Here is a 9,489-nt window from a genome sequence, read left to right as displayed (position 1 = left end):
CGATAACGATCGGCAGCCGATCAGTCGGAGCATTCCTATTTCAAAGCAATACGTAGAATCATCTCTACACCGCAGAATCTAATTTTTTTGTGTTATTCATTGATCAACATTTCAACATGCAAAGGAGGAAAAGGAGTTACTAATTGCACATACTGTATATCATAATTAACTTTTCAGCTGGACTCGGTAAGACCAGTGCGCTTTTTGTGTTACGAACACTCTTGAGGAAGACCATTACTGTAGTTGGACCCACCAGTTCCTGAGGTACAGTATTCAACATAAGCCCCGTTTCCACTATGCGGTACGGTACGGGTCAGTACGCTTATTTCAGTGTTTCCACTACCATGGAACCGTACTGGTCCCATGGTACCCGTTACCATTTTTGTAACCCTTCTGGGGATACCTAGCACACAGGACCGGTTCCCTTGGGGAGGAGCCAAAGCACTGCAAGCTGGTGATTGATCGAGCATATGGCATCATCGCGCAGCCTGACGTATATCTGAAGCACAACAACACAGACAAAGTCCGCTGTAGCGCTGTTAAAACATCACTTTATTAATTTTTAAAATGTTTTTTTTCATGCGAGAAAGTCACAGTTTAGAGTCCTAATCTGTGGTCAGTTTATCAAACTGACGTCTGTTTAGAAGTTTGCTCCGACGTTTTGGGAGAAGTGCAGATCAACCTGGGAGCAGCCACAAATTACATATTTATACAATGGAAACGCAAAGCTGACCATATCCGACCCGAACCGTACCCGTACCAATCCGTACTGTGCCGTACTGTACTGACAGTAGAAACGAGGCTATAGTGTAGCTACACCCCACTCAGTTGGCAGTCACTGCACAGTGCAGTTTCCAAGCATTCTCAATTCTCAATGTCCCATGAAACACAGTTGGATCCATGTGATCTAGAAAGAGCACAAATTCTGTTACTCAATTTTTTTTTCTATTCTAATTTCCCTGCCTTCATGAAAAACACAGAATGTAAGTTGATTAAAGATTTGAAGCCTATCCCTAGACAGGGGGACATGTTCCTGTTTTCCTGTTTTTTTTTCCTAAATTATGTTTTTGTAAAAATATGTGTGGTGAAAAATTTTACCATAGTGAATTACAGAAATGTAATTGTGTTGTATACTCACCCAATTTCCATATCCCAAAAATTAAAAATTAAAGCAGTAGGCTACTTAAGAACTTCCAATTTTGGTTGAGTTTCGTAAACATCCTGATCTCCCGGTGCATGGAAATTAACAGAAGACGTCCAAACTAAGTTTCTGTTACCAGCGGATCATTTCTCAGTAAACACACATACACAATGGTGTATGCGTTGTCTGCTCCCTCCTCGTTGTGACTCGTGAAAGTGAAAGTGAAACTTAAGTGAAAGCCGGGTTCCTGCCAAGCTCCTCAAAGCTGCTTAGTGCCAGTGAAGGCGATACAGACCCCCTCAGGCCATGACAGAGGTGTCATTCAACCTGTTGTAAGTCGATGTACCATCACAAAAGTTATGAAAATATTATATGAAGGTTGAAAAGTTCCTTAGTGTTCCTTAGTGGTTTGGGATTGATTTTGAAACCCTCCCTCAGGATTGGGGAGGACTGGGATATTTTCTGTGGGAGTGGGAAGGAGCGGGAGTCAAAATCCACTCCTGTGTCATCCTCTAATCCACACCCAGTAAATGATAGTCTAAATGATAATAAGAACAAAATGACTCATCAAAGAGCCAATCAGATTTACTGTAAAGGAATGAGTTAACAGAGCACAATTCAAACTCCCAGTTTTTTTTAATATGCAAAATGTGCTTTTTGTGGTTGATGAGAGAAACTGAAAACAATAGCTAAATAAAAACCAAAAAATTACAAGTGACCTGCTCATTGATTATTTTTTTTTTATGTTTTGTGTTGATTTGTTTTTGTTTATGGGGCATTTTCATGCAGAATGTAATCAGTAACATCATCAGCTCATGTTTGCCATGGTGCCTGACCTGCATTCAGGGAATGAGTAGTGCTATCAATCAGAGAGAAAGCAATTTAAAAGAGGAGGCAGTAGAAAATTGAGAAAATAAGGCATGCAGAAAACAGGGGATTTCCCAGTGGGAAATCCCTGTACAAACAATACAGTAGGTTGTGTTTCGTGTCAATATTCACCCAATGTCAGTGTTGTTGTTTTTTTTTTTTGTATATATTTTTTTGGCCTTTTTGCCTTTATTGGATATCACAACTTTTGAATTTACACTTGTTATTTTGATTTTTACACGGTTATATAAACTGTCAAATTATTTCTAGCAAATGTCTTATAGGACATGTCACAAGAACATCGATATTTGACAATCTATAGATTGTAATGTACAGTGCTGGATAGTGATTTATTTCTCTTTTATTTTGTTGTATTTAGTGTACTCAGTGTTATGTGTAATACAATGGCCAGAAGCTCATGCGATGTCATTACGTTCTGTTTAAGCCACGCCCAGATGTGTTGTTTTCTGTTGTGGGAAGCTGATTGAGTTCTGCCATGACACAGAGATATGTGAGTGTGTGCTAGTCTAAAATAAACATGCTTGGAGAAGATGACCCGGTGGTCATCGGTGACTGTGTTAATAGGTTAAATCCTGCAAGTATTTAGGAATCCACATGGATAACCTGCTGAAATGGAATGTTCATGTTGATGCTTTGTGTGTAAAATTATCCCAACGACTGCATTTTCTCAGAAGACTGAGACTGTACGGAGTAAGCACAGTGATCATGACATCATTTTATAATGCTGTATTGGGTAGTCTGATCAGGTACGGGATGGCTGCTTGGTTTGGACCCCTCACAGTTCAATCCAAATCTAAGTTGGAAAAGCAGGTAAAGGCAGCGATGAAGGTGATGGGAAATGACAGTTACCCGTCTCTACATTCTGTATTTGTAAAAACTGTTGTCAATCAGGCTCATAGGATTTTAAAAGATCCATCTCATATCCTCTATTTGGAATATGAAACGCTGCCTTCTGGGCGACGTTAACAGAGCGAGCAGATACAGAACTAATCGCTACAAGCTCTCATTCTTGCCTTCATTCATTGCTCTGCTTAACAAACCTGCTAAACACTAGCAGCCACCTGAGGTCCATGTCCTCTTTCCCATTGTTTTTCATCCTATTTTACTTGCTCATCCAGTTTCTGGAGCATACTGGTTTTATGTATAGGTATTTGGTTCTTATCTGTGTATCATGTTTATATATTGTACAATTATGATCAAGGGACTTGTTATTAATTGCCAATTGAGGGGAGGGTTTTCTTTAAAGGGATAGTTCACTCAAAATTTAAATTTCAACTAATTAGGGTTGGGAGAAGTTAGTCCTCCGTGCCTTCTCGGAGTTACAGGGGGGCTCAGCGCAGCACTGCACTGCCATATGACGGTAGCAAACGGGGCTCACTTTTCTTCGTCCAAAAAGACACACCAAAAAACATCTAAATACCTCCATAGTGCTCGTCTGTAATGTCCCTCTTGTATTGAAGCCCCAACATGAGAAATTATTCCGAAAAAAATTAAATAAGTCTATATTTTAAGCTTGTTTGTAGCGGAAGCTCCCAGTGTCTCAGTTCACTGCTTTGCCTGTGTCAGTGCAAATCTCGCGCGATTTGCATTGACACCCAGTTCACGGCTTCGCAAATCGCGCCAGATTCCGGCAGAGCAACACTGGGAGCTTTCATTCCACCACATCCCTTTTTTTTTGAGACATTATTTTATTTAGTGTACTCAGTGTTATGATACACATACATAAGACTACGTGAGTCATAAGTGTAACGGTCAGAAGCTCATGCGATGCCATTACGTTCTGTTTAAGCCACGCCCAGCGTGTGTTGTTTTCTGTTCGGGGAAACTGAAGTGAGTTCTGCCATGGCGGGACTTCCGGGCAGGTTGTTTTTTTCCCATCGCGAGCTGATCCGCCGGCCCTCTGAGTGAAATATCCAAGTAAGTCAGGTATGCTGATTAATAACATGACCTGCACCAAAAGGTGGTAAAGTGGACTGGACTGATGAGTTTTGTTTTATTTGACCATGCTGACGCTGAGAGATATCATACAGTCTCTCAGGTGGCTCTTCTTGAGGTGAAGGGTTGTGCAGATGCTGCTTACAGCTGTATTTGTGGACATTTTGCAGATGGTGTTGTAGCCATTTAAAGTCTGTAAGTCACACAATTTCTTTCTCTTTATTTGTTGCACACACATCAGTTACGTTTATATAATTTAACTTGGTAGCTTGTGTTTCTTAGGAACTTATTATGTCACATTATTTATATACACGTCACTGGGGGGCGGGGAGAAGAAGAACAATGTCGGACAGGCGGGTGTCGGTGGTAATCCACAGTTTTTGACCACACTCTTGATAGTTGTTTTACGACCTTTAAATCACATTTTTCGTTAACTGGATTGATCTTTCGTTGCCTTTTGGATTTTGTTATCATTGTGAACTCATCATTTTTGCTATAATTTGCCTGCTTGGAAAATAAATGGTAAAACGAAGAGCCATGCAGTGATTTTTTTGAGGTGCGTTCAAACGCCACAGACGACCCTGTCCACGGCACCACATGCCGGTACATTAAGTCAAAAACTTTGGAATCTGGACTGACTTTTTGCATCTACCACTGGATGGATTCTTGCTGGATGGAGTTTCGTTGGACCAAAGTTGAAACTGTTTCACACCGTGAGTAGGAAGTGAGCCGCTGCGCTCCCACGCGGCCCTTTGTTTGTTTGCTGAGCGCAACAAGCCTTTCGGTTTGGAATAAGCCATTCAGTGTTTTTTGTTTATGAACATTATTTGAAAAGTTTGTGGAAAAGATGGCGAATCTTCCCGAAGCAAGTATGGAAAAAGAAATGGAACTATTACAAAAGATTAAAGCGCGCAGAGGAAGGCTGGGCGCCGTGACAAGAAAAAAGAATGAAATCATTAACATGGTTGAAAGAAACGAGGATAAAGATGTGGTAAAGAAAAATATGGACTCGTTTCATGAACTTTTGGCGCATTTTAAGGAGTTGCAAATGGATGTGGAAAACCTGTTGGAGCCGGAGGAAAAGGAAGCGGACTATATTGACTGGTATGAACCCAAGCTTGCAAATTTTGAAAGGTTTGTGGAGGATATCGAGTCATGGATGTATAAGGAGGAGACGGCGCTATGGACAGAGAGAGAGGACGGAGCTGCCGTTGGCAATGGAGACGCTAAAGAGGACGGAAACGGAGCTGTGGGCGGTGATGGCGCTGCAGGCGATGGCGCCGCCGGTGATGGCGCTGCCGGTGAAGCGGAAAGTGAGATCGGCCCTAGTGTTTCCGAGGCGTCGGCTGGGTCATCAAGCAGCACCAAGAGCTCCAAGTCAAGCAGATTGACGGCTGCCTGTCTGGAGGCAGAGGCTGAACGGGCAGCGCTGCGCGCAAAGATTCAAACCTTGGAGCAAAAGCACGTTTTGGACATGGAACAAGCCAAGCCCAGTTGAAAGCAAAACAGGAAAAGCTGGCTTTAACTGCAGAACTAGCAGCGGCAGAAGCCAAAGCGAAGCTGTTAAGGCAGAATGTGTCCAGGGAGGGCAGTCGTTGCTCAGCCACATCTGAATCATCTGCTGCTGAAACATCTGGATTAAGAAAGTGCGAGCGACGGCAGATGCATTACGCAAAAGTAAGTGCCCTCCAATAAAAATTGAACCTGTCTATAACCCCGATGGCCACGGTGCTCAAGTTGAATTAAGTGCCCCCAGTAATGTTTTGGCAGATGTACTGAGAAGACAAAACGAAATAACTGAAATGCTAATAAAACAGCAGAGCATGTCACTTTTGCCAAGTAGAGACATTCCAGTCTTTGATGGGGACCCGCTTCAGTTTCGCTCCTTCATCAGAGCGTTTCAACAATGTATCGATAGCAAAACTGATAACATGCAAGACAAGCTTAACTATCTGGAGCAGTATACAGCCGGTCAGCCCAGGCAACTGATACGCAGCTGTTTACATATGGAACCAAGCAGAGGGTACACAAGAGCCATGGAGCAGCTTGAATGGCATTTTGGAAATAAAATGAAAATCTCAGCAGCATTCATGAGCAAAGCATTGAGCTGGTGTGCTATAAGGGCAGAAGATGGAGCCGCTTTGAGGTCATATTTACTTTTTTTACAAAGCTGCTACAATACTATGTCTGAAATAAACTACGAAGATGAACTGGAAAATGCCTCAAACATGAAAATAATTGTGTCAAAATTACCCTTTAAGCTGCGTGACACCTGGAGAACGACTGTTTGTGACATTCAAGAAGCTGAGGGCAGAAGAGCAAACTTTAAAGATCTCCTGCACTTCATGGAAATAAAAACCCGTGCAGTACTGGACCCAGTGTTTGGTGAGGCAAATATACCCATAACCTTGGAAAAGAGGGCCAAACCTAAAATGCAGCACAAAGACATGAGGGGGAGTAGTTTTGCCACTGCTGTGACTACCATCCCTGAACCGGCTAAAATCAAAATGGAGGTGGGACAAAAACAAAAAAGGAGCAATGCATGCATGTTTTGTGGAAGAGACCATAAACTGGAAATATGTGGAGCGCTCAAGCAGAAGCACAACATGGAAAAGGTGGAGTTTCTGAGAGCAAATGGATTATGCTTTGGATGTCTGGAAAAGGGACACATCAGCAAGGTCTGTAAAAAACGCATGTCATGCCATATATGCAACAAAATGCACCCCACCATTTTGCACATAAGCCCAAGGGAAACCCAAAGGATAACAGATAACACTCACCTTTCACAGGCATCAATGTCTAGTGCTTTGGTTTCGCTGAATAATGAGGTTATGGGGGCCGGCACAAAAAAGTGTGCACTTGCAATAGTACCAGTAAAAGTTAAGTTGGAAAAAGGAACCAAAGTGGTGCAAACATACGCATTTCTGGATGGAGGGAGCTCAGCCACATTCTGCACAGAAGCCCTGATGCATCAGTTAAACACAGATGGAAAGAAACAGGTAATTTTGCTCAAAACCATGGGGCAAACCAAACCAGTTACAAGCCACAAAATATGCGGATTGGAAGTTGCTGCTATTAAAGGTGATACATTCATTAAATTGCCAGATGTCTATACACACAAATCCATTCCAGTTGCCAAAGAAAACATTCCCAAAGTGGAGGATATTAAAAAATGGCCGTATCTTGAGGAAGTGGATTTGACTCCCATTAATGCTGGCATTGGGCTGCTAATAGGAGTCAACGCCCCAAGAGCCATGGAACCATGGAAGGTGATAAGCGGCCAGGGCAGTGGGCCTTATGCGGTGAAAACCTTACTTGGATGGGTCATTAATGGACCACTCAGCGACGATGGAAATGATGGATCCTTGCAGTGTAATAGGATATCTATTGAGGAGCTGCTGGTTCAGCAGTACAACCAAGACTTTGTTGAGCAACACCATGAAGACAAAAAGGAAATGTCTGTTGAGGACCTCGAGTTCATGAATATAGTTTCAAGCTCTGCTGTGCTGGAGAATGGACATTACAGCCTGAAGCTGCCCTTTCGTAAAGCCAATTTGGGACTTCCATACAACAAAGCTGTAGCCCAGCAGAGAGCACATCATCTTCTTAAGAAGTTTAAGAGAAACCACACATTCTTTGGTGAGTACAAAGAGTTCATGAACGACGTCTTTGTTAAGAATTATGCAGAGATTGTGCCAGAAGATGAGTTGGAGCATGAAAGTGGAAAGGTGTGGTTTATACCACATCATGGGGTCTATCACCCACGCAAAAAAAACCTTGCGTGTGGTGTTTGATTGTGCTTCAACTTATTGTGGAACGTCTCTGAATAAAGAGCTCCTGCAGGGACCCAATTTGACAAATACACTGTTGGGTGTACTGCTTCGTTTTCGCCAGGGCCCTGTAGCCTTCATGGCTGACATTGAAGGAATGTTCCATCAAGTGAGAGTAGCCAAAGAAGATGTCAACTTCCTGCGCTTCCTCTGGTGGCCGGATGGGGACATAACAAAGGAGCTACAGGAGCACAGAATGCTGGTTCACATCTTTGGAGCGGTGTCTTCCCCCAGCTGCGCTTCATTCGCCTTGCTGAAAACAGCTGACGACAACCAACATGACTTCCCAACTGAGGTAATAAACACAGTTCGTCAGAATTTCTATGTGGATGATTGTCTCAAGTCGGTCAATACAGTGGAGCAGGCAATATCTCTGTATCAACATCTAACAGCCCTGTGTGCCAAAGGTGGATTTAAACTCAATAAGTGGGTGAGCAACCATCGCTCAGTCCTGGCAGGAATTCCCGAAGAGCGGAGAGCTAAAGATGTAAAAACACTTGACCTTGACAGAGACCAGCTCCCTATGGAAAGAGCACTTGGAGCTCAGTGGAACGTGCAGCAGGATGCATTCACATTCAGTATGGAGGTAAGACCCCACGCAGTGACCAGACGTGGCATTCTGTCTGTTGTTGGATCAATGTATGACCCTTTAGGGTTTATGGCACCTGTAATCCTGCCCGCCAAGCAAATCCTGCAAGGCTTGTGCATAACAAAGCTGGGATGGGATGATCAAATCCCACAAGAAATGGCTCAGAGGTGGCAAAAATGGTTGGATGAGTTTGCCCTCCTGAACACCTTCAGCATCCACAGGTGCTTTACTCCAAAGGATTTTGGTGAAGTGACAGCAGCACAGCTGCATCATTTTTGTGACGCCAGCGAGACAGGATATGGATGGGTGTCTTACCTCCGGCTGTTAAACACCAACCAAGATGTGAACGTTGCCTTTGTAATGGGAAAAGCTAGAGTGGCACCACTGAAGCAAACCACTATACCCAGGCTGGAGCTCGCAGCTGCAGTATTGGCTGTTCGCATGGATAAAATGCTGAAAACAGAGCTGGACATGAAATTGGACGAGTCTATCTTCTGGTCGGACAGCATGACGGTTCTTCAGTACATTGCCAGCAAAACAAAACGATTCAAAACATATGTGGCTAACAGGATTTCCATCATTCAGGAACTGTCAAAGGTGGAGCAATGGCGGCACATTAGCTCCAAACTAAACCCGGCAGACGTTGCATCACGTGGGATAAAGGCAGATGTTTTCCTCAGCTCTAAAGAATGGACCAATGGACCGCAGTTTCTGTTCAAACCACCCACGCACTGGCCAGAAAGGGACAGTGTAGTAAAGATAGAAAAGATCCCTGATGATGATCCAGAAGTAAAAGGTGAAATCCATGTTTGTGCTGCAGTACTGGAACAAAAGGAGTGCCCGACAAGTAAGCTTCTTAACTACTTTTCACAGTGGAATGACCTTAGAAGAGCTGTGGCATGGATGTTAAAGCTGAAAGAATTACTCCTCCTGCAGAAAGAGCGGAAAAGGAACACAGCACCTGATTCCCAGGGTCAAGGTCAAAGGTCAAAACAAAAGGTAAAACCAGGCATCATAAGACTCTCTGTAAGTGACCTGGATAAAGCAGAAAAGGCGATTTTCTGCTTTGTGCAGAAACAGATCTATCCAGAGGAACTCACAGCCCT

This window comes from Trachurus japonicus, chromosome 15 (genome assembly GCF_045865225.1).
Source record: "Trachurus japonicus isolate A0001 chromosome 15, Traja_1.0".
NCBI classification, from domain to species: Eukaryota; Metazoa; Chordata; class Actinopteri; order Carangiformes; family Carangidae; genus Trachurus; species Trachurus japonicus.
The sequence above is the reverse complement of the archived record's forward strand: the minus strand, read 5'-3'. Positions refer to the sequence as shown.